The sequence below is a fragment of the Thermobia domestica genome, chromosome 7 (genome assembly GCF_964235325.1).
Source record: "Thermobia domestica chromosome 7, izTheDome1.hap1.1, whole genome shotgun sequence".
NCBI lineage: Eukaryota > Metazoa > Arthropoda > Insecta > Zygentoma > Lepismatidae > Thermobia > Thermobia domestica.
The window spans coordinates 41,711,692-41,737,714 of record NC_137460.1 but is presented as its reverse complement, the minus strand read 5'-3'; positions in this window follow the sequence as shown (position 1 = coordinate 41,737,714).

The following is a 26,023-nucleotide window of genomic DNA, read 5'->3' as shown; positions in this document are numbered from 1 at the left end:
TATATTTCCGTATACGCCTCATTACATTCCTATTTAAAATGTATATGTATTGCCTGTTTGTAAGTATGAGGATATGTTTCCTAAAATTCCAGATGAAAAGGAACAACTGCTTGACGTTTGTACAGGGTGTCCACATGAAATATCTCTGATTACAAATATTAATTGAATGGAAATTATTAGTGCCAGAGAATAACAGTTTGTGACATCTTGAAGAGCAACTGTTTATTTATTTATTTATTTATTTTTTTATTTTTTTTTTTTTTTGTTGTTGTTGTCTATATATGCACTTTTATATGGGCCCTGTTAGTATCTCGCAGAATGTCCAGTCGTTATCCAACCTCCCGCCATGTGTTGTGTAGCTTGTCCGGTGTATCGAGTGAACTGCTTCCTCAATGTTGCGACGAAGAGCAGGAATATCACGCACAGGTGTGGCGTGGACTCTATCTTTAATGTAGCCCCTTAGGAAGAGATACATAGATTGCGGTGGTCAAGCAATGGGTCCATCGCTGTGGAAACGTTTGGTCTAAAATCCTACGAACATCTAAACACCAGTGTAGTGGGGCACCATCCTGTTGGAATATCGCGTTTGGTTGCAAGGGGAGTAGCTGCTGAAAAACAGTGTTCAAGCATGTCCAGATAAACGAAACCAGTTATTTGTGCTCCATGAAGAAAAATGGTCCGATAATTCTGTTGCGTCCCGAAGCATACTATACATTCACTTTCTAGCTATCTCTGACATATTCACGGACAACGTATGGGGGGTTCGGAACCCCAAATGCGCACATTGTGACGATTCACCTTGCTTGATGTGTGGAAGGTTGCCTCGTCACTGAAAATCACCCTCCCCAAGTAATCGGGGACATCCTCGATCCGTTCCAGAATCTCATTTGCAAACCTTGCACCTTATGTGCATATAAACGATGTCTTTTATGGAGCACCTTACGGACTGTTGAACGTGGGATGTTCAGTTCGCATGACGCTCTACGAACTGTCTTTGTTAGGCTTCTAGTGAAGGCCTCCCTGACCTCATCCACAGTTTCCTCAGATGTTCGTGCTTTGCCCGAGCCAGGCTGTCGGTTGACACTCCCCGTGGCTAAATTCTTCTCAAACCATGTTTTAGTGGTCTTGACGTATGGTGGATCCCGTTGGTATTTTTGTCTGAAGTTCCTTTGCATGGTAATTGGTGATTTAGTCTCAGCCATCATACCATACTGCGCTCTCTCTTGTGCTGTTGTCATCTTTGTTGATGAACACCTGCAACAAATAACAAAAATTCATATAAACTTTGTTACTGAACACCTTCAACAAATAACAATCAACAACAAAAAACTGTTTGAGATGCACTTCAAGATGCCGCAAACCGTTATTCTCTGGCACTAATAGTTTCCATGCAATTAATGTTTGTAATCAGGGAGGTTTCAGGTGGACATCCTGTACTTTCTCTTTGGTCTCTTGTAAATCGATAATATGGAATGTAGCGTCCTTTCCAGCACCGAGGCTATAAGAAACGTGGACCTAAAGTTGAAGATGAATCCGAACCACCATAATGCATTCAAATTTTCAAATGCTCTCTTACCAGGGGTTAAACCCGAGGGCCCCTTACATAGACCAATAGACATTAAAGTACGGTAATGTAAAATACTTGAGTTGATTTGTTCGAGTTTACTGTCCCTTTCCGATACTAAAGATAAATTACACAAAATCTATTACGTAAAGTGGGATTTGAATCATTATTCGGGTTTCATCCAATTGGTACACCCAATGGATACTGAATAGGAGCAGTGTTAATTTAAATATCTTGTACGGGGCAAAACGGCTCGCAGAAATAAACATTTCTCTCCTCTACCAATCTCCTTACTCATCGAATTTAGCACCAACAGATTTCTTGCTCTTCCCCAAGATCAAAACGGGCCTCAAAGGTAACCGTTTTGCCACCGCAGAAGACATCCAAACCAGCGTGTCAGCTGAACTTCGGAACATACCAGAACAGAACTGTGGGAGGCCCGGGTTCGATTCCCGGCGGGAGTTCATGTGGTTCGGATTCCACGTTAATCAGTAGGTTCACGTCTCATATAGCCTCGCTGCTGAACGGGACGTAAAACTCAAAATCAAAATCAACCAGAACAGAACTTTCAGCGTTGTTTCCAGAAAGGGCAGGAGCGGTGGAACAAGTGTCTATGTTCTCAAGGAGCCTATTTTGAAGGCGATTAAGAGTCTTCATCCCCGCGAAATTAAAATACCGCTAATTTTACAATAATTATGTGATATCTTCAAATAGATAAAAGATAATCGAAATGTGGAACAAGAGCGCCCTAGACAATATTATTTTACATGAGAAACCGTTATCACGACTCACTTATCTGCTTTCGATTTCGAGCCATTTTGAAAATCGGCATTTATTTTCGCGTTTCTAAACAGCTGAAAACGGAAAGCCGCTAGGTGACTTGTGATAACGGTACCTAACGCAAAATAATATTGTCTAGGGCGCTCTTGTTCCATATTATCTTTTATCTATTTGAAGGTATCACATAATTATTGTAAAATTAGCGGTATTTTAATTTCGCCGGGATGAAGACTCTTAAGTGAATGTGTACCTGAACTTTTTGAATTCTCCTCGTATATAGAGGAAGTGCTATTTATTTTTAATTTCACACAATTTAATTAAGACTATCAAAATGACACCGACACGAGATTCAGACTTGTCCCTCGAGACTAAGATCAAGACAAGTATATGTTGATCGAGAAGAGAGATCGAAACCAATACGATGATTTTCAACTCAAGACGAGACCGAGACCGTTATTTGTCATTCGAAACGATACCGACAGTATATTAAATACCATCTCGATAACATCCCTAGTTCCAGTTTCGATGCTCAGTAGAGATTTTGGATGTTGAGCAAGCATGGTGCAGGAACTGCGTGAATTAAAAGTTATCGATCTTCGGCTTAGATAGCCAAAAATGATGGTCATGTTATGTGCTGACCACAGATCAGTTGACTAAAACCATTCGTCCCTCTTTCGGGGGCACGGTGGCTCAGTAGTAAATTGCTTACCTCTGGTGCATAGGATCCCTGATTCGATCCCCGGCCATGTAAGTTTGTGGTGACAACATCGTGTTCATGGGTTTTCTAGGGGTGTTCCCATTTCTTCCCACTTTCGCATTCCACCAATTCTTCCATCATCATTCTCTTGCCTTAATCATGCCTCTCCCTTAGCCTAAAGGACATAATAATGGGACGCTAAAATGAAAGATTTCAGTTTATTTTTCGGTGCCTCGAATATTATTATTATTATTATTATTATTATTATTATTATTATTATTATTATTATTATTATTATTATTATTATTATTATTATTATGTACGAAGTACTGTAATGAATTTGACTTTCTTTGGTTTTTTTTGTTTGTTTGTTTGTTTGTTTATCTATTGTAAAAGTCTAAATGAATGGAAGTTAAAATTATGGGAGATCGTACAAATTGCCAAATCTTGAGTTATATCTCTCTACACTACGTTTCCTTTGGGGAGTGTTTCCCTTTCCCATTTGGAAAGATAAGTCTTCCCAAGTTAGTGAATGGCGCCTGTAAGAATAATTAATGTTTTGACCTTGAGGATGCTAATGAGGCAACGCAGCCCAGCACCCACCTCAACTCGTAAATTTGAAAGCGAGGAGGATCTTGTTCTCGTTGGCCCCACCCGTTCATTCTGAGAACGGCTCGGCTGGCTGGCTGTATACGTTGGGCAGAAATGTTCGTTCGTTCAGTCGGTCGGTCGAAGATAACGAGAACCAGCTTTGCTTCACTTCACTTCCAACCAAATTATGTTTATGTGTTTCTTTTTTTTCCTTTTGAGTGTTTTCTTTTATAGATTACTTGGCTACCTCTGTCTGCCATGATCATCGCCGAAGAAAACAGAGCAGTTTGTAAACCGTCAACCGGAGCTGTAGTGTTCTCTATTCTACATTAGTTTTTACGTCTTTTAATTAGATACTTTAGAATAGGAATGCTTAGTTTCTCTTACTGTTGGCCACGAGACGAGATTCGAGATCAGAAGTTCGTTTTTAAATACGAGACTAAACGAGAAATATTCATCAGCATTAACCCTGCGTACACCAAGGGGTTATGTGTAACACCGCACACCAAGGAAGGGTTAAAAAAATGTCCACCATATAAATCATTTTCTGTCTCAGAAAATGTAATAATCTTCTCTATGTTGTACTAACTATTAACAAAGACAACTGAAGGTACAGAATAGAAAAGAATATTACATTTTCTGGGCCAGAAAATAATTATTTATATAGTAGACATTTTTAACCCTTCCTTGGTGTGCGGTGTTACGCATAATCCATGACTCTACTTTTACTATCATCAGTCTGAGACCAGCAAGTCTTTTCCGTTTAGATATACGGCGCTTTGTGTCAGCTGTACCCGTAGCGACGCCTAGTGTCAGAATCTTCTTCTAGAAATAACGTCATGCACATTATGGTAAAACGTTGCACCAAAGAAGGGTTCTGTATGTGCACCAAATTTTTTTTTTTTAATTTTGGGTTATTTTCAATAAATTAAAAGTTTTGAATGATACAAAGTAAAATTTATAGTCTTATTAATTTTGACATGGGACATGGGTTTAGAAGTAAATGCAGAGAAAACTAAATACATGGAAGTGCGTCGGGATCGTAATGCGGTAAATCATGGATGCGTTAAAATACCGACTAATACTTTTAATAAAGTAGATACTTTCAAATATCCAGAGCCAATATTAACATACGAAAACCATATTCACGAAGAAATTAAATGTCGACTAAAAGCAGGGAATTCGTGTTATTATTCAGTTCAAAATCTCTTGTCGTCGCGAATTCTGTCGAGGAATTTGAAGCTTAAAATATAGGCTATAAAACGATAATCATTCCTGTTCTTCTGTATGGTTGCGAAACATGGTCGCTTACTCGGAAGGAAGAACATAGATTGAAAGTATTTGAGACCAAGATCCTGAGGTGAATGAATATTCGGATCCAAGAGAAGTGGGGATGGGGAATGGTGGAAACTTCATAGCGAAGAACTACATAATTTATATGGTTTACCGAACACTGTCAGGATCATCAAGTCTAGGAGGTTCAGGTGGGCATGTCATGTAGCCAGGATGGAAGAAAGTAGGAACGCTTTCAAAGTCTTAACTGGAAGACCAACCGGAAAACGATCATTAGGAAGATTTAGGCGCAGATGGGAGGACAATAATAAGATGGATCTCGCAGAGATATGAATAAAAAGTAGAAACTTTATCAAGTTTGCTAAGGATAGAAGTCAGTGGAGAGTGTAAACGCGGCATTGAACCTCCGGGTTCCATAGGCCATAGAGTTAGTTAGTTATCATTTTTGACACAAAATCTGAGTTATAAGATGATACTAAAGAAACATTCATAAAAATTCTTTCCATAAAGAAACATCCTAATAAAAGTGTGGAAAATTTTAACCCACCTTGGTATACGTAAGGTTAATAAAACCCAAAATGACCAAACCATCAAATATGCGTCAATAATACTTTCGTAACAGTTTCATCAGACAATTTATGATAGGTTAATCTAATAATAAGTACTTAAGTGTTCACAATGTCTGATGAAGGCGATGTTACGTTTCCAAAACTGTAACATATGTGTTATTAATATACAAGTGTACTGGATGCTTTGGTCAATTTTGGTTTTATTAATATAGATGAGAAACATGCTAGTTTTCGTTTCGTTTTCGAGACAGAACGACAAATGTTATTATTTTCCTAAGTCTTAGAACTCAAACACCGTTTTAGTTTTACATGATTTATAGTATAAACACCATAAGTTGATAAAGTGGTTGTTACAAAACAGTGAAAAAGTATTTATCAACGTTTCAAGGTGCGAAAGTCATCACAGAATATTTTGGATATACTACAATAATGAGTCAGATAAAACTTGGCCGTTTTCCTGCCGCCATTTTTCTAGTATATAAGATGAACATTGGCAGCACTGTGCATGAGCAAGGACAGACTGCCGATCTTACTCACGAATAGATTGTCAGTTGTGAAGTGCGCGTGGTGTGGTAAAGAACGATGAGTCAGTTAGAAAATCGAAAACTAATTGTGAACAAATACCTCGAAAATCCAGGTATGTCCTTGAATAAATTCCTCGGTCTACTGTGCAAAATGTAATTAAAAAGTACACACAAGATTTAACTGTTGAAAGAAAACCTGGCTCAGGTAGAAAACCGGGGACTAGCCAACCGAAGCTGGAGAAAAGGGTTACTAAATTGCTGCGTCAGAATCCGAATTTATCGGAAAGAGCAGTTGCTGGTGTGGTCAAAGCGTCCCAATCTACAGTGCTCAGAATTAAAACAAGGAAAGGTTTATGATCTTTCAAAGTGCAAAAGGTACCTAACCGAGACGAAAAACAACAACTGACGGCAAAATCCAGAGCAAGAAAACTCTATGATCAGTACCTTACTTAATATGAATGTTGCATTATGGACGACGAAACCTATTGTGTCGCTGATTTCAGTCAAATTCCCGGAAAGGAGTATTACGTGGCAATGAAGAGGGGAGATATGCAGGATAAATTTTAACAACGGAAGGCATCTAAATATCCCCAAAAACATTTGATTTGGCAAGCTATTTGTTCATGCGGTGAAAAAAGCAAGGCGTTCATTACAACAGGGACAATTAACGGCGAAATTTACACGAAGGAGTGTTTACAAAAACGCTTGTATCCATTTGTGATGTCATACAGTAACTCTGTTTTCTTTTGGCCAGATCTTGCTACCTCTCACTACTCTAAAGTAGCCACTGATTGCTATAAAGAAAAGGGTATCGTCGCAGTTCGAAGAGAGGCAAACCCACCAAATTGCCCTGAACTTAGGCCAATTGAAAAATATTGGGCCAACATTAAAAGAACATTGAAAACATCAAAAGGGAAGGCGGCTGACTTGAAAACTTTTCGTCGCAAGTGGACTGCAGCTGCCAATCAAATAACAGAAGAAGATGTGCGAACTCTTATGAAGCGGATTAAAACTAATGTACGAGCATTTTTCCATAATTAGTTCTTTATGATATCTTGTGTGTGTTTAATATTTTTTACTTTATAGTCAACTAAAGTATTAAAACGACCTTTCTTCTTTTCATTTCTTTACCTACTTTTTTGGGCAAAGTTACTGGCCAAGTTTTTTCTGACTCATTCTTTAAATATGATTTAAATTTTGCTTTATCACACCCTTCGTAAATTTCTCGTAGCGCGGAAGGGTTATGAACACTTCTGGGTTATATACTCCCGCCGCAAGAAATATAGAAGGACATAAAATAAATCAGGGTGAGACAAGAAAATTTAGTTCTCTTCTCGTCTCGTCTTGTCTCGCCGGCAACATTAGTTTGTACGATCTGATTTATCGAAATGGTCCCGTTTTGAGAATACAAAATATTGTTCCGATATTGTAAAATAATATTTTCCCACAGATTTCTTGTCTCAACTATACATCATAATTAAGTTTTATTGTATTACTAGCTGAATATACCCATTCTTCGCATGGAGGTTGTATTTGGAAGTCAACGTCTGTGGAAATATCATCATTCATTTCAGCGACCGCGAAACTATGGATTTGACACTAATATCGGTCATTTGGGCTAGTTTTTTTATGTCTCGATATCCCCTCTCCCAATGATTCCTGGCGCGCATACACTGGTAGCTGAATTTGAAAGTCATCGCTTATTGAAGTGTCACCATTGATCTCAGCGACCGCGAAAACAATGGATTTGACACTAATATCGGTCATTTTAAATTACTTTTTACATGTTTCGGTATCCCCCCTCCCCCGGTGACTCCCAACCCACAGTCGAATAGGGTGAATTTGGAAGTTAATGCGATCGAAGTTTCACCATTGATCTCAGTGACCGCGAAAACTGCGAATTCGACACTAATATCGGTCATTTTCTACTATTTTTACATGTCCCAGTAAACGTCCCTCTTGTTCGAATTTTGACAAAAACGCTTCGCCTTGGTCTGGGGCCTGGACCAAGGTATCCGTGACCAAAATTTGGTAACTCGGTCAACTTGTCTGGTCCACAGGCCGATCCCGGTAAACGTCCCCCCTGAAACCCCCTGGTTCGAAATTAAAAAAAAAACGCTTCGTCTTGATCTGGGTCCTGGACCAAGGTAAATTTTGGTAACTTGCGGTCCACTCGTCTGGTCTCCAGTCCGCACACACAGACAAACAAATAAACACACAAACAAACTCTTTATTTTATTTATATTGGATATACTAATTACTGTATATTTTCATTATGTAACATTACTTTGTTATGTTTTCAGGTTCATAATAAATACTGTTTTCTTTCACGTTTTCATTTTGTAGTACTGTTTTACTATGAAATTAATAGTTCATTCCAAAACAAACATGTAGTGCAACTTTTTTAGGTGTCACACTTTGAACTATTGGAACTATGGTCACCCTAAGTAGGATCACTTTTATTAATCAAGATGTTCTATTCAGTTAATTTTATGTACGAAATACATAAGAAAGTTATACACAATACCTTTTCTAGACAAGACAACGTCAGTCTTGTGTAATAGGTCTGTAGTTGAGGTTTCTTCTGTCTTTCGTTAATTTTTTCCCCCTATGATACCATCTCAAAATGATATCTTGCCTACTTATACCCTTGCATGTTGTCTTCTTTTTTGTCTTCTTATTCATAATCCTCCTGGTGTAGCCTCGTCTGTTTTTCTATTACCGTTAAAATGTTCGAACCATCGGAGTTGAGATTCCTCTATATCAGCCCTGCCCACGGCGAGCAGATAGTGGAAACTCTCCTCGTGAACGCTCACGAGCATTCTACGAGCAAATACCATTGTTCGTGCTTCGTGGATCTTCGGGTTTTGTCCTTAGAGGAGCGGAAGTGTTGTCAACCTTGACGGTAATCACTAGCTTACCAAAAAAAAAAAAAAAAGTATGTATGGTAACTGATTGCCATTTAGTGTAAAGTGTTTTTTTTTACAATGTGGTAACCGTTAACTATAGACAATACAAACTTGTAACAGCAATCAAATGATAAACTATGTACGTTCCTTTTCTTCTTTTTTCTTTCCTTTTGTTAAAGAGGGATGTGGGTTTGTTATATCCGAGTGTGGGTTTGTTATATTATGTTGTTTCGCTTTTTAGGAAAAGAGATAATCTGTTGATAAGAAAAAAAACTGTAGCACTTGTTTGTAATTATCTAAGTATATCTCCAGAAAATTAGCTTATGCATGTATGTGTGTACGAATAGGCTTAGCAAGGGGTTGGTTGTGGAGATTAGAAGCCACTATTACACTATCAATAGGAAGAATAGTATTTCTTACTCCACTTTTAAAGTTACTTTGATCGCAAAGAATCAAACAAAATATTAAGAGAACCAAAGAGATTTTCCATTTTTAAGTGTGACCGTTAGTGACTGCAATTAGTTTCTTTTTTTTTTTTTTTTAACAAGGAGTGTCTTTTTAATAAGGAAAAATGTATTTTCCCTGGCTGGTTGCTTGCCGGTGGCTTGTTAAAAGTGAAAAAGAATGTTAAATCATTTCAACGACTGAAGCTACACGCTTGTCTTTCTTCGATAGTTACTGACTGATTTTGAAAGTCACAATGTTGTAGGCCTACTGTAATAGCGTAAATTCGAAAGGAAACGTTCCAACTGAATGATACGAACAATTATTCCCAATGTCTTGAACATGAAACGTGGGTTGCACGGATAACGCTTAAGGGGATCTCCTACCATCTCCGCTTAGGTTTCTAACTCTCCATTTGATAACATGTAAAATTTAATATGGTAATTTCTAACAAAGTATTGCAGGTAATAACTTGAAATTTTTAATACAAATACACAAGACCCATATAAATCCAACCACGGTCTCCAATTTACGTTACATGCGTTAGATTAATTGCAATATATTCTTCAGTAAGTTTGGCAACAGAGAATAAAAAGTATGCTGCAGAGGGGAGAGGGCTGACCATCTGTTTGCTTGTTAGCTGCTTTTAAAAGGACGCTCTTACCAGAAAAATCACGTTGTGATTCTCACTTCTCAGTGGTTAGAATGGTCTGGACTGGAAGAGCCCAAAACCTCTTCTTTCTTCCTTTCACGGTTTGTTTGTTTCTTCCACCCCCTGCTGTCACAAGAAGACAACTTGTTTCGGAAAGCACTTTGAATTAGTAGCGAAAAGCCAAACTGAATGACACCACGGACGGATTAAAGGGAGGGGCGGTCACTCCCTCCGAGAACATTTGAATACTTCGAATAATCGGAGTAAGAAACTAGAAATTGCGTAATCTAATAAGAAAAGTTTGTTGAAGTATACAAATCAAGACGCATTTTAAGTGTCACAGCATTGTACTCTCATCCCCTCCCCTCCCAATTCCCTTCTGAAGAAGTTCTCTTTTGTTTCTTTGTTCCATATTAGCCTTTACACTTACACTTTCATTATCCAGTATTGATTTTTACCATACCATCTGCACAGAAGGCGAATAAGGTTTACGAGTCCTTCTTGCCCCCTTTTTTAAAAATTGCTAATTATAATAAAATTTATCGAAAACAATTCATCTCAACGATAAAGACTTATACACATTCATTATTGCAATTTTAAAATAAACTCGCCGCCTGTCGCGTATGCTAGCGATCTAATATATACGAATAGATGAAAAGTTAGTTTGAAGCGTATTGTTTTTCTGTAATTAAGTCCGAATTCATATTTGTTTCTATTGTTGCATCGACAAAAGTGAGTGCTAAATCGATTTAGGCTCGTTGGTCTTTGCGAGGTCCCTAAAGATGCAAGGCCGTGGGCAGTCGCCCACCACTTGAAACGCCTCTGCACTAGAGGTCTACACGTGCTCGGACCTACAAAGAATGTATCACTTCGGGCCCGGGAGGGGTTCGGGCAGTAGCGTCATTTCAGATTTGGCTTGGGGAGCCAAGACCCCTTGATATATGTAAAATTTCGCGTTTTTCACTGATTTACTACTATGCTATTGATAAAATTATATAAATCTCAAACTCGGGAGGGGGGCAAATGCCTCTCCCTGTCCTCCTAAATGACGCCCCTGGGTTCGGGCTGTGAATTTTTAAATATACAACCATATTTCTCGGACTTTTTCGGGCCTAACTTTGTAAATATAGTGTAAAACGATACAAATTGCACCGTTCTTTCTGGAGGACTTTTAAAACACAACTGCAAAATCAAACCTCGAATTGCTGTAAATAAAAATACAATTTTGCATTAATAATTAAGTTTCTGCAATTCGGGCTTATTTCGGGCTCATTTGATTCTCACAGAGCTCAGTCCGGGCTAGGGCCTAAATGCTAAGACATATTTTGGACTCGGGTCGGGCCTCACATTGTAAATTCACAGGCCGGGCCCGGGCTGAAAATTCCGGCCCGTGCAGACCTCTGCTCTGCACCCGCACACATTCCTTCCTAGTCCAGAAAATCTCCTCCCCTCCGCATCGTCAATAATGGTAAATTTGTTCCTCGTATTATTGTAAGAGAAGTTCAAACCAGAAGTCTAAAATTTGTTCGTTCTCTGGGGTAATGTGAGTAATGCAAATTAAGAAAGATATGCGTAATATACAAATGTCAGAAAAACTTGATACCAATCTGAATAACCTTTTACGTAATGTTTATTTTAGAAATAATAAACTTATGCAAGTATATCGAGGCATCTGAAATTTAATGTTAAATAGTGGCGAGTGAGTCAGAAGGGGCGTGCACTATTCAGTTAGTCAAAGAACTCATATATGTAGCTTGAAAACTAATACTATTTAAACCAATATTGAATTAGACAAATTTGATCACTCTGGCCACAGAAAAGGCGTCACCTTCTATGGCCCACCCATCGCATGATGGGAATGAAAGACAGAGGAAAAAAAAGACAAATTTGTAAAAAGTAGGATAACCATAATTGGAAATAGTGCGTGTATTTTTTAAGGAGGAAACCCAGAAGTACATTCTCAATATAATAATAATAATAATAATAATAATAATAATAATAATAATAATAATAATAATAATAATAATAATAATCTTTCTCACTTCAATCATAGGTTGATGCGCAAGAAGGAAATTTTAAAACTTTTCTCTCCCCTGGGAGAGCTGTTTTATAATTTGATAAGGTCTCTTTTTCGTAACTGCATCTATCCCTGATCGGGCCGCGGTGGGTCAGTGGTAGAGCGTTCACCTCTAATGCATGGCGTCCTTAGTTCGATCTCAGCTCGCACCAAGTGAACTTTGTGGAGGACAAACACCATGTGTGGGGTTTTTCTCGGGGTTCTCCCGTTTCCTTCCACTTTCTGCATTCCAGCATTTCCTTCTTTTCACAACATCACTAGCTCCTTTAACCTACCAGGCATAACTGTGGGACGTAAAACTTATAGATTTTTCTATCCTTGATCTTCCACTTCCTGGTTTTTCTTCTGCCTTTTCCCCTATCAACATGGTGATCCAATCGGAGTGCCGAATAAGATGTCCAAGCATGCTGTTTCTTTTTTTTTCTATTATCTTCATGATCTGTCGTCCTTCATTAGCTTCCTTTAGTACGTCTTCATTCCTTTTCCTTATACAGTATTATTATTATTACACAACCATACAAAATAAATAAAAGTTCTGTGCACTGGACCCCAGGGTATTGATTCGATGTATTTTGGTACCCAGAACCCAAATTTCGAAACTGCAGGACGATTTGACCGTGTCAACTTTGTTTTATGGGCGGAGAACGTAAGTGCTGTTTTACGTTTGCTTATGTTTATCGCCCATTTAAAAAAAAATATCACGGTCAATCGTCCTGGGGTTTCGAAATTTGGATTCTGGGTACCAAAATATTTTGAATCCATACCCTGGGGTCTGGTGCACAGAACTTTTATTCTTTTTGTGTAGCTGTGTTATTATTATTATTATTATTATTATTATTATTATTATTATTATTATTATTATTATTATTATTATTATTATTATTATTATTATTATTATTATTATTTTCCATGCGTACATTTTCTCGAAAATATCCTCCCCCTAAGAGATGATCAACAATTCATTCCTGAATAGTACTCAGCTTCTTTTCCTACTAATGACTATTTAGGAGTTTTTCCTTAGCTGAATCTCGTTATATTGTGTCTCCATTGTACGTAGAATAGGATTCGATTGCCAGTGTAAGCTCACAACTTCCGAAGTTGAGTCAACATCGTGAAAGAAATGGAGAACTATCCGAATAAAGTGGTAGCGATCTCTGGCCAAGAAAGACGAAAGGATTGTTTGATGTCATTGCACTGATCACGATCTTCTAGGTTATGAATGTTTATCAGCTGGCATGTCCAGGCCCCTATGGGCTGTATTGCTGAGTTTAGATTTTAGACTAATAAACAGCTGTCTTTAGAAAATAACCTTGTAACACAAATATGACAGTCATGAGTTCCGAACCATAGTGTCAAGTGGTATAAATCTCACTTGGGTGGTAAAATTTGTTATTAGACATTCGTGGAAATCAACTGCTCTGTTAAAATATTTCAGTTTTCTAACATTGTTATGCCTAATTATTATTAAGCATTAATAATTAATTATTATTAAGAAGAAGCTGAAAATCGAGAAACATGGAAGAAATATTTCAAGGTCCAAACTGAAAATTAAGAAGAAACGAAAAAAATCTCATCAGTCCCAGGACCGGCCAAAAGGCAGAATACTTAATAATAATAATAAGAAGAAGAAGAATTTTAAAATTTCGTTCTTGATTATAAGAATACATTATACATTATAAAAGTCGTATACAAAGAAATGTATACATCCTAGAAATAGTATATACATATCAACGAAATACCTTACTACTGTCAAACAACATTTGTACTGTGTATACATTTATATTAATTCTATAGACTGTCACGTCTTTTAATCACGTGGCTCCCCAGCTTGCCTCACAACGATGAGCAAACGCCAATGATCTGAGTATTCTAGTAGGGAATCGAACCTAGAATCACGCGAACAGGAGTCAAAAGTTCTAACCACAATATTATGGAACCCCTTAGTATGACGTTATGCTTGAAATTCAAATGATTCTACCAAAAACAATTATCAACGAAATAGTTTATTACATCTCTAACACATTACATTTATACTGTGCATACATCTATATTAATTACATTATGAAAAGGAGTAGAATGACTATATGCCTAAAATTAAAATGATTCTACAAAAAGCATATTTTTCAACGAAATACCTTCCTATTGTCATGTATACGGGTAATTTTATTCGTGGGTGGAAGGAGGAGTCGCCCGAAGTAAGGAAGAAATACAATACTCTCCTATCTGATAATTGAAATCATGAATAAATTTTATTATTATTATTCTTTCTGTATATGTTCATTTTCGAGTTAATCATTCCATATCGGACTCCCGAAGAAAAAAAAAACTATCGAAACAGCTTATTGACCGTGCTGATAGCGACTACTCCCCGTCACGACACCGTTTTTCAGTTTTGTTAGTGTTAGGAAAAAGAAGAGTGAGAAAGAAGAGTAGCAGAGGGAGGCAGAGAAGAAAAGAAAAAGAGAAAGAATGAAGAAAGATAAAGGATTGGAGGAGAAAGGTTTACTGGATAATTCAGGAAATATAGTAATGAACTTGAATGGTTATTAACGAAGGATCAATTCCGAAGTGATCCGGAAATAGACACATGTCCATAAATACGAGCCTGATCTGGGTCCAGGCGACTGCACAAGAGGGAGTTGCCCAAACCCAGCCTAAGCTAGGTGAAAATGGAATTTAATTGGTTGTAAGGTAATCCTGAATGGTAAATATTAACTATCCAGTCTCTGAACTCCATACTCTGAGATCGACCACACATATGAATTAGCTTGGCGAGACTTTCTTTTTGAAGGAGAGAGTACCAAATTCTTTTCCTCTTTGATTCCTTCATTTTGTCACACTTCTTGCAACACAGATATTATAGCACAACGACAGTAGAATTTCCAGTAAGTGCACTTTGCAGTTCGTTTCAAGACTATTCTAAAACTCAAGGGTCACAAAATCACCCTCCCCTCTTTCCCTTTTCGAAGGAATCTTTCGGGGGGAAAGGTGAAAAATGTGGAAACAATTGGATATAATTACTAAGAACATTTTCCTTCTTCCTTCACAAGTCTCTTGTTTATGGTCATTTCATCTTGTGTGATAAGGCGGACTTCAGAACACAAAATTGCAACGCTCCAGATTCCCTACCCAAATTGTCACGCGGTTCGTATGTCAGTCTTCGAGTTTCTTCAAAGAATGTTACATTATCTGCTATGAGATCTGCAAACGATCTCCATTGTATAACTGCTATCTCGATAGAGGCAGTGGACAAAACTGAGGACAAAGCTGCCCAAAACAAGTTTTTGACAAAAAAAAAAAAAAAAAGGAAGAAACAGAGACAACATTTGTTTTTAGCCAGAAGCGCTCATAAATCACTACCACGTGACGCGAAGACTATTAGGGCTAGAGGTTCAGCAGAGAGCTCTCAATTCCTGGAGAAATTCTATCCTCTACGTTGCCAAGTGTAAACGGAAGTATACATTATAATTAATCTAAATTGATCTGGGGCATTAAATCAAAAACAGAAACCATGAACATATAGGTATTGCTGTTGGAAAATATCATGGAAAATTTTGAGACGGTAAGTGCAATATCTTGTTAAATATTCACATAGAAATATCTACGTGTTATCTTATAGGGATCCTGAAACACTTGCAAGTGGGTAGACATCCCCTTAAAGCAGGCTGGACTGCACTGGAATTTCCTTCCGGCAAATTAGTGTTTGGTCGAAACTCGGTTCTTCTGTGTAATTGTCTCTAAACAACATTTGAACATTTCTTTTAGGTAATAATAACTAACTAACTCTATGGTCTATGGAACCCGAAGGTTCAATGCCGCGTTTACAAAATATTTCCACTAACTTATGTCCTTAGCCAACTGGATCCAGTTTCTACTCTGTACTCTTATTTCTGCAAGATCCATCTTAATATTGTCTTCCCATCTACGCCTAGGTCTTCCTAGTGGTCTTCTTCAAATTGGGTTTTCAGTTGAAATTATGAAAGCGTTTCTAATTTCTTCCATTCTGGCTACATGGCCTGCCCACCTGAGCCTTCTACACTTCATAACCCTAATAATGTTAGGTGAGCGGTATAAACTATGCAATTCCTAGTTATGAATTTCCTCCAATCCCCATTTTCATCCCTCTTTGGTCCGAATAATAATAATAATAATAATAATAGTAATAATAATAATAATAATAATAATAATAATAATAATAATAATAATAATAATAATGCGTATTATTATTATTATTATTATTATTATTATTATTATTATTATTATTATTATTATTATTATTATTATTATTATTATTATTTTCAACCTCCCATCGTTCTCCTATCAATCTAGCAACAACGAAAGGCGTTTACAACTTAGCAAACGTGAAGCGAATGACAAATTACAGACCGAGTGCTAATGTAATACAACGTCACGAATTGTGTAAGCAAGCTAAAAAGGTCTGAAACAATTTGTTTCCGATTTTTGCAGTCGTTTTTGCGTCTGTAAGATGACATGTTTAATATTAGTTTCTTTCTTTCTTTCTTTCTTGTTCATTTGTTAGTTACTTCAGCGCTAACTGTAACCTCTATCATGCGTCTTCCTCAACCAAAAAACGTACCAATTTTATTTCCTGCAGTGTTTTCGCGTCACTGCTTTCGAAATGGGGAGGGGGAAAGCACACCTGCACATTTCACGCTTGCGTCTGCACAATGCTTATCATCGTGCGAATTTCTGGCCAGGCTTGGCCATAGGTTTTTCGCCATCATGTGTGGTTGGCAACACTTATCGGATGCAGTGGAAGAAGCGAAGCTAGCAGCACCTGTGCTCATCTGTTCTTATCTTCGCTCGTGCCCGCTCACGCTTTGGCTCCGGGAGCCAATTCATGGACAGGCCTGCTCTATATCGTGTTTGCAATGGATGAATGTTAACGTGTCGCACTTAAGTTTTACTTCTGATTTTATATCTCATAATATTTAATATAACACTTCTTAGTAATTGTATATTATTTCCTATAGTTTGAAAGAAAAAAAACTAACCACTGACATGACAGCCCTTATGGACGTGATCCGCTCGAATGCTATCTGTACCCGGCTATTTGAGGCGATCGCAAAGCGTATTTATTGCTCATGCGTACTCTTGGAATACGCTGACCCTGTATTTAAAAGTAGATGGCTAATCACAAATGCGAAAGCAATAAAATCGCTGAGAAAACGTCAGCTCGAGCGTATTTGGTGCGGGTCGGAACAATAGACCGCCTGCTGTTTAAAAGATTTCAAAAGGAAGGGAAAAAAAGGAAAGACGTGTTGCCAGGCAAAGGGATTGTAGCAAGAAACAGCTGCTTGGAAGATGGTTTGTGCAGAGTATTGGAACTCTGCTATTACACACCTGGACCTGGCAAAAAGACCTGGAAACCCTGACTGGCTCACAGTATGATTTGCACATCTGGTGAAAGTAAAATTACTGAATAGTCACTTTGGCCGCGTTCGCTGCAGGCGGTAACGCTTTCTCGACTAGCCTAGGACTTATTGACTGGCTGAAGAACGTCCAAGCTGGCGACGAACACGTGGTCAGCGTGCTGTCCCTAAGGCCACATTGGCACGTTAAATGAATCTTGTAGCTGTCATAAAAAAAATAACTTGCAACCCGATCTTTCTATTTACTGTTTACATATTACAACTTCTTGAAAGCAAGAAAGGTATTTCCACCTATGCAGGACTGCACTCTAATGGACAAACAGTGAACCTCCTCATTAAAAACGTGTATTTTGGCGCACTTCCCCACTCTGTCCAAAAGAATCCGTTGTTTCGGAAGCGGCGAAACTGGTTTTTCCTTTATGTCAGCGGAAGGGCGATAGCAGGTAGAAGGAAGACGTCCCAGAAAGTTGCACACTGTTCAACTCCTTGCAAGATGGAAAAAATGTTTTATGACCCTTTCAAGACTATGTGTACACGGTGAAATATGGTAGGGTTTCAAGATTTTTTTTAATGACAGCTATTGTGCTGCCAAATTGTCTTGAGCCATGGCAAAAATGCGAACTAAAGCTCGCACCCTCACACACCCACACGTTGACCCAATAAGGGTCCAGGTGTTGCTAAGCGAGAGAAAGCAAGTGGTATTCCGTCAGCCGATAGCAGCGCTTGCAACGGAAGACTAGGGATCAAGTCAATGTGGCATATCTATACAAGTTCTTCTAACGTGGCAACCCCCTTTTACACACGTATCAGGAGCTTTTTAGACCTAATGGCCGTCACTTCTTCTATTCACGTGTCTCTCCAGCTTGCCTCACAACGCTGGGTGGACGCCGAAAATTGGGAAATACCGGTCGGGAATCGAACCAAGCAAACGTGAGTCCAGCGCTGTAACCACTATACTACAACATCCCCTTAAGAGAGAAAGAAAACAGTTAGTAATTCATGTCGATTTATGGACCATTAACACTATCTAACCCCGTTACTGTCTTAAAACACACCTTGCATTTCAGTGATTGTTTACGAATGGTGCGAAATACACTCTATATTGACCATTATCTATAATTATGTATAATTAAGCTTAATTTACGAAGTTAATCAAATTTCTACGTAGTGGATGAGATCTATTTGAAGATTGTTAATTATAGTCAAGTGAAGGAAGTGTGTTGTGATAGACGTAATGTTATTCTTCATAACTTTTCCTATGGGTATTCAGTTGTGGTGTTGATGCTGCTACTGTTTTCAGCTGCGCACATACTATTCGCATCATATCGCTTGTGGGTGGCCGGCATGAAATGTTGCGTGGACTAGTTTTCAAACTGGTAAAGAACATGCCTTTCTTCTTTACTTCCTTCTCGATACCTCCCCCCCTTTTTTTTTCATTTTGTGCAGGTGTATAGAGATAATATGACAGTTGGCTTGATCCTACCCAAGAGTACCGTAATTACTGCACCTTCGTTGCGTTACAGAAAAGAATATTCGTTCTTCGTTACTTGTATCTTGTTTTGTATCCTTTCTGTGTGTATATTTTGTATTGCTATCTCAGTGTGCATAGAAGCCGACTTTTAAGTTTTTCAATGAGTGCCCAGACTTTTTTTTTTTTTTTTTTTTTTAGATCGAATGGACCAATGGCTCCCAAATTCTTCCAAAAAGGCGAGAAAGACTATCAACACGTGCTGAAATAAAATGAACCGTGAAATTATTTTTAAATTGCAAAGGCATTTTTTTTTAAATCTTTAATTTATTTTAGCACAATTTCCTAAACTTTATATTGGACAAAATTCCTAAACATTAAGATTTTGTGAATTTGGCAAAAGTAAGGAGGCAGAAAATTATTCAAATAATAATGATTACAGTCAAACCTTTAGAACATTTCAGGATAATTTGAGTGAAAATTAAAAAAAAATAATTAACATCAAATACCAAGTTCTTTTTTTAAATAATTATACAAAATTACACTTGCGGATTATTATTATCGTTGTAATGTTATATCGCTCGATCATCGATATGCCTTAAACCTGAAGAGTCTGAAATAGGTATTGATAAATTGTTATTCAACACCTATGCATACCTATCTAAAATTTAACCTGGGATCACATACACTGTAGTTTCTTATTATTATTCACTGCATGAAAGTGTAATTTCGGAGTTAATTCGAACTCAAAAATTCAATGGGTGCTCAGCACCTATTAAATATCAGAAATTTTTACTTGAGACCCGGAGCACCCACGTAGGCGGCGCCTATGTCTGTGTGCATCGTGTGTCTTCCTGTTGCTACAATTTTTGAAGGCCTGTGGCTGGCCATACGGTATTCGTTCATCTGAGTGATACGTAGTCAGCGCCGGAGATGGCTATTTAGCAATCACTTGGGCTTGGGCGCTGTCGGTCTCGTGCTTAATTTATTGAGATCATTCCCGATTGAATCCAAGAGCTGAGCTTGTGATCTGAACGTCTCTGGTCTGGCACATCGACCCTCAGCTTCAATTTTATCACAATATAGGATCAGCTTCCCGAATTATACCTAAGAGGGACGCCAAATTATCCAGAAGGCTTTCAAAAGATACTCGTACAAAGTAACAGTAACAGTGACTTCTGTTTTTGTGTTACTACTGCCTACACACATTTTCGTTTTTAATCTCCATCTCATCGTTGTTCCCAGTACGCGATATATACAACACACTGCGCAGTACTGTCTCGCTGGCTGTTTATACGAACGGAGTTTACATCCTTCCTACGTGTTCTCCTATCTTCGTGCATTGAGATGAATCTGCGTCTCTTTCGCATACGGGCGACATATATACCCAGAGCAAAAACACATATTTTCTGTTTTCGTTTCGTCTTTCTTCGTGCTCATTGCCAACCTCTTCACTCATTTCCGTAACACATTCTGACAATGTTGTACACGTGATTGGTCCATTTCCGGATGTTCTCCTTTCTTCGCATGGGTCTGTTCTACCTCATTGCCTTGTATCGACTACGGGTAGTGTTTCGTACATTTAACCTCTTCCGATATCTCTTCTCGTTCTCGCTATATTCCACATAATATCATTTTGATCCCATATTTATGCCTCTATTTGACCCTTTCAATGCGCTTGTTGGCCGGTATTAAAAAATACGGGTCACTTATTTTTCGATGTTCTCTATGTCTGTGCATTCTTATCAAAATCGGTGTGTTACATCGGGGTACCCTACCTTGTTAGAATGGCTAACAATACAGGGCACAGCAAAGCCGGTGAAATAATTCAATGTAGCAATTTTGTCCGCAGCCAACTATTGAAAGATATTAGCCACAGTAACTTGTCCTTCCTCTTTCGAGGGAGATAAAGGAAAAATACATTGATAGCGATGCCAGCAAGAGCACACTTGATATAAAAAGGCTCAAGCATAGAGGCAGAAAATTTTATTTTCTAATCTAGCCTATACGATCTACATAGCACAGAAGATGTACAATTTAGTTCAATATTGCTCACCAACGTTCTGTTGAGGCCAGAAAATGTATCGATACTGTCGTCACCCAAATACGTTCACTCTATTTCATCCTAAATGTATTGCTGGATATAACATCCGGTGAGAAAACTTGCCAACAGCGCCGTAACGTAGATTTTTTTCCTGGAGGACAATCATTAATATTTAGGCCTCTTAGAGAAAAAGTGGTTTTGGGCCCTTTTGCAAAATTCGAAAATAGTTCCCTTATTTCCATCTTTCTCTTACTCTTTGTGGGCCCTCTCGCACGCCCCTGGACCCGTTTCATACATGACAGATTAATTAAGGGGACAATATTGACAAATCCCAAAGCCATACGAATAAATATTATTTCTAGGGCCCCTAATAGTAGACATTTTTTTTATTGAAATGGGCCCACGACTCATTTTTGCTTTATTTACCTTTTGTGTGCTGTTTTGTTTATGTAATGTAGTGAACCTGTTTGATGCTTCATTTACAATTTCATGTTCGTATCGTATATGGAGTAAAAAAAAAAAAAGTCTTAAAGTGGACCTCCCTCGAACTACGGGGAGCTTCCCTGGGAGGCAGTTGCCCCCTGGCCCCCCACAAGTTACGGCCCTGCTTGCCAAGTTTTCATTCAGTTCAGTCAAGATCCAGAAAAGTTCATAAATAGATGAAGCTGGAAACCCTGCATGTTTTCAAATTGATGATACTAAAGTATAGTAGAAAGGGAAGTTAACGTGCGTGTTGAATAGCTTGTTTGATAACACTAAAATTGATTGTTTCTTGACGGCTACGCCCCCGCGGGGTACTGTTCTTTCTTCCTTCATCTTACTCGTATATAATTTTGTAGAACACCTTTCTTGCTAGCGTTGTGGGCTGGCAAGTCAGTCCATCCAGAATGGGTACTGAAAACACGAAATATTCAGTGTCGAATCTTGACAGATAATCGAGTTTCATGCAGTTGTTACCAGTTTTGTTGTCAAACAAGAAGTTCTCTCCTTTTCCTCCCCCCCCCAAAAAAAAAACAAGTAGTTTATTAAAAGGAAAAAGAGAAAAGGAAGATAAAGGCCATCGATCGTTTGGGGGAAATATAATACGTAGATCTGCTTAAACACAGCAAAGAAGCGCACATATATCTTTACCGACAGGTGTGATAAAGTTGGGCTACAGCTCGAAAGACCTGACACCAAACTGATTATAATACAAGAAACAAAAGCCAAAAAGAAATTTAAAAAAAAAAGTCTGTAGCTACGTTTTGCCTGAAGTTTCTAATCTCATAAAGGCCCCTAGTAGTTACAGGGCTGCCTCAGCAAACCCAATTTCCTACGCAATTTAGCAGTTAATAAGAAGGTAGCTATCTGGCTGTTGAATCAGGTTCCTATGAATGGTATCCGGCTTGTATGAAGACAGATGTATGTATTACGTACACATATGCAGAAGGGAGGGGAAGGGAAGAAACTGGTAAAGGAAGAAGCCCCCAGCAGACAAATTACCTAACTACGTGATTTTGTCGGGTGCAAAATTTATTGGTGGTCACCTCAGCGCATGCATGCATGCATGTGGTTCACATAATCCATTACGCCTCCTTGGATATCTCGTCGTCTCCAAAATAATAGGTTGTGTATTTTCAAGTTGCTACTAGTTGAAAGCTAGTAAGATAAATATTTGTGCTCTGGAACAATAACTTTGTTTTTTCTGTATTCGTATTTATATTCATATCGTTTAACCCTGTATTACATGTGGAGAATAGAACATGTTTAGTAATGAAGGTTCTTTCAGATATTGTTAGGCTGAAGGCTGAAAAATCAGAGAAAATGAATTATTATTATTATTATTATTATTATTATTATTATTATTATTATTATTATTATTATTATTATTATTATTAAAACTCTATGCTCTATGTAACCCGGAGGTTCAATGCTGCGTTCACAAAACCTCTCCACTGATTCTATTCTTAGCCAACTGGATCCAGTTTGTACTTTGTATTCCTATTTCTGTGAGGTCCATTTTAATATTGTCCTCCCATCTGCACCTAGGTCTGCCTAATGGTCGTTTTCCGATTGGTCTTCCAGTTAACACATTGAAAGCGTTCCTACTTTCTTCCATCCTGTCTACATGATCTGCTTACCTGAGCCTTCTAGACTTGATGACCCTAACAATGTTTGGTAAATAGCTTAAATTATGTAGTTCCTCGTTATGAAATTTCCGCCATTCCCCATTCCCGTTCTTCTTGAGTTCGAATATTTGTCTCAGGATCTTGGTCTCAAATACTTCCAGTCTAAGTTCTTCCCTCAGAGTAAGCGACCATGTTTCGCAACAATGCAGAACATTAGTTATGGTTATCGTTTTATATATTTTAAATAAAACGATATCGTTTTATATATTTCAAATTCCTCGTTTAATAAATATCGTTTTATATATTTCAAATTCCTCGAATATTCGGGACGATAAGATATTTTGAACTGAATAATAACACGAATTCCGTGCTTTTAATCGACATTTAATTTCTTCGTGAATATGGTTTTCGTCTGTTAATATTGATCCTGGATATTTGAAAGTTTCCACTTTATCAAAAGTATTATTTGATATTTTAACGCATCCATAATTTGCCGTATCACGATCCCGACGAACTTCCATTAGTTTTCTCTGCATTTACTTCTAAACTCATGTCCCTGCAAACGTTTAAGATCTCTGCATTTCTTTCTATTGTTCTCCTATCACTCCTATTAAATTTACATAATCAGCATAGGCCCATAACCTGGTGAACACCATTCAACTCTTGGTCCTGGTTGGGGGCCGCGGTGGCTCAGCCGTAGAGCGTTCACCTCTGGTGCTTGGGACCTGGTTCGATTCCAGCTCGCGCCAAGTTAACCTTATGTTGGAGAAACACCGTGTGCGTTGGTTTCCTCGGGGTTCTCCCGTTTCCTCACACTTTCTTCATTCCACCATTTCATTCATTTCTCATCATCACCGTCTCCTTTAGCCTACCCGGCGTAACGTAGGCGTAGGACGTAAAACTTAGATTTTATTTAATTTCATTTCAAGGCTCTGATTGGTATCTTTAATTTTCCTTACAGGACATTCCAGGACAAAGTTGAATAATAATGGCGACAACGCATCTCCTTGTTTCAGGCCATTCTCGTCATGAAAGCTCGTGGCAAAAAATGTTCTTAGTCGGACTTTACTTTGGGATTCATTTAAACATGTCTTAATTAGTCTAATTAGCTTTTTCGGTAATTGAAAAGAATTATTATTATTATTATTATTATTATTATTATTATTATTATTATTATTATTATTATTATTATTATTATTATTATTATTAGTTAAAATATCAAACAAATTCGAGGGTAATTTAAGTGCAAGTAAGCGAGTATCTACCATTCGAATCAATATCTATTTCTGTATCTGTCCATGTGCTTCGAGATAATTTTCTTAAACTTTATGAACATTTTTATTAAAGTTGGTGCGTGCATCGCTAAGTTAATATTAAAGTTAAAATCGGTCTCAGGAGTAAGGGAAATAAAAGAGATAAATTGAATAAGAAAACATCTCTTCAGGTCTTCTGAAATATATTTATATTGATGTTGTTAGTGCTTGTGTAAAGTTGTTTCTGCATTATAGTGACTGAAATCATCGCACAAGCTTATTTAAATTGACATTAATTCTGTGTTGGTTTATATATAACGTTACTTCTATGCTTGTTGGTTATAGAACAAGTTGATCTACGATTTTCTGTATATTGATTATAGAGTTTAGCGTCCATTTTAGCTGCGAAGCCATATAAGACGTGAACCTAGAGCTTAACGTGGGATCCAAACTACATAAGCTCATGTCAGAATAAATTTATCTTAAAAAGGTCTTTTTCTGTAATAAATTTCCAAATGTATGGTACAGTGCATAACAAAGATTTGTGTAAAGTATTAAGAGGTCAGAAAATGTGAATAAGAGCAGGTTTTGATATAAAAAGTATGTTTTTTAATGGTGTGGGTGGGGCAGGAAGTGAGCTATTATAGAACTGTTATATCCAGTTTTTTTTTTTTCTGGCCTGTTCTTCAGCCACATAAGGCCAGATAATCAGAAGTCTACTGTATAATATTTCCAACGTAAAATAATGGAAAAGAGTGTATAATTTTTTTTTTATTAATATCTCTCTAGTTGACATAATATAAAAGGAAAATTGGTACATTCTTATCCATCCAAATAGCTACTTTTCATCACAGCAATGCCCATAACTTAATTTTACAATTAGACGAATTTCAGAAAGTTTATTATCAATGTTTTACCAGTACAATAGTATACAATTTGACATTTAAATATGGGCAAACATATTTTACGGACATCGAGTACAGTATGTTCCCTACAGTTCATGTATCTCAGTGTAAAATAGTGAATCTTGTCCTTGGAAAGTTTTCCTGTTATATTCAATGGTCTATACAACGAGTAAACCACAATGTTGTATAAATGAAAGGAATATAGTGTACAAGGCTACCGTTTTACATTGCATGCAAACCTATTCTGCTCATAACTTTCGTTCTTGTACACCTCAAGTGTAGTTCTCGCTGTCATCACAGAAGAGGCGTAAATGGCTATTATAAATCAGGTTCTTGGGTCGGAATTGCCTTCACGAAACAGCGAAATATATATTTATACGGTATACTTGTGCGGCTGAAGTATATGCGTTATTTATAGCTTGTGGTCTGGAGTGTGGCGCAAAACGGTGTCACTTATTGCCACTCCACCTTCGACAACCCAACGTGATTGTGGCTTTTGGTGAGTTGAGTGAGTGACAGACACACATCATCTCAATGCGATAATGAATATATACTGTTTTCGATTAAACCTTCGGTCTCGGTTCCCAGTGTCTGTTCATATCCTTGGGATTGTAGTGCTGTATGTGGTTTAATAGCAGAAAAGAATATGATTGGGTGGTTGGTTTTCTTGCATATTTCGTTTTAAGAGGACTCATCACTGCGAAATTAAAATACCGCTAATTTTACAGTAATTATGTCATATCTTCAAATAG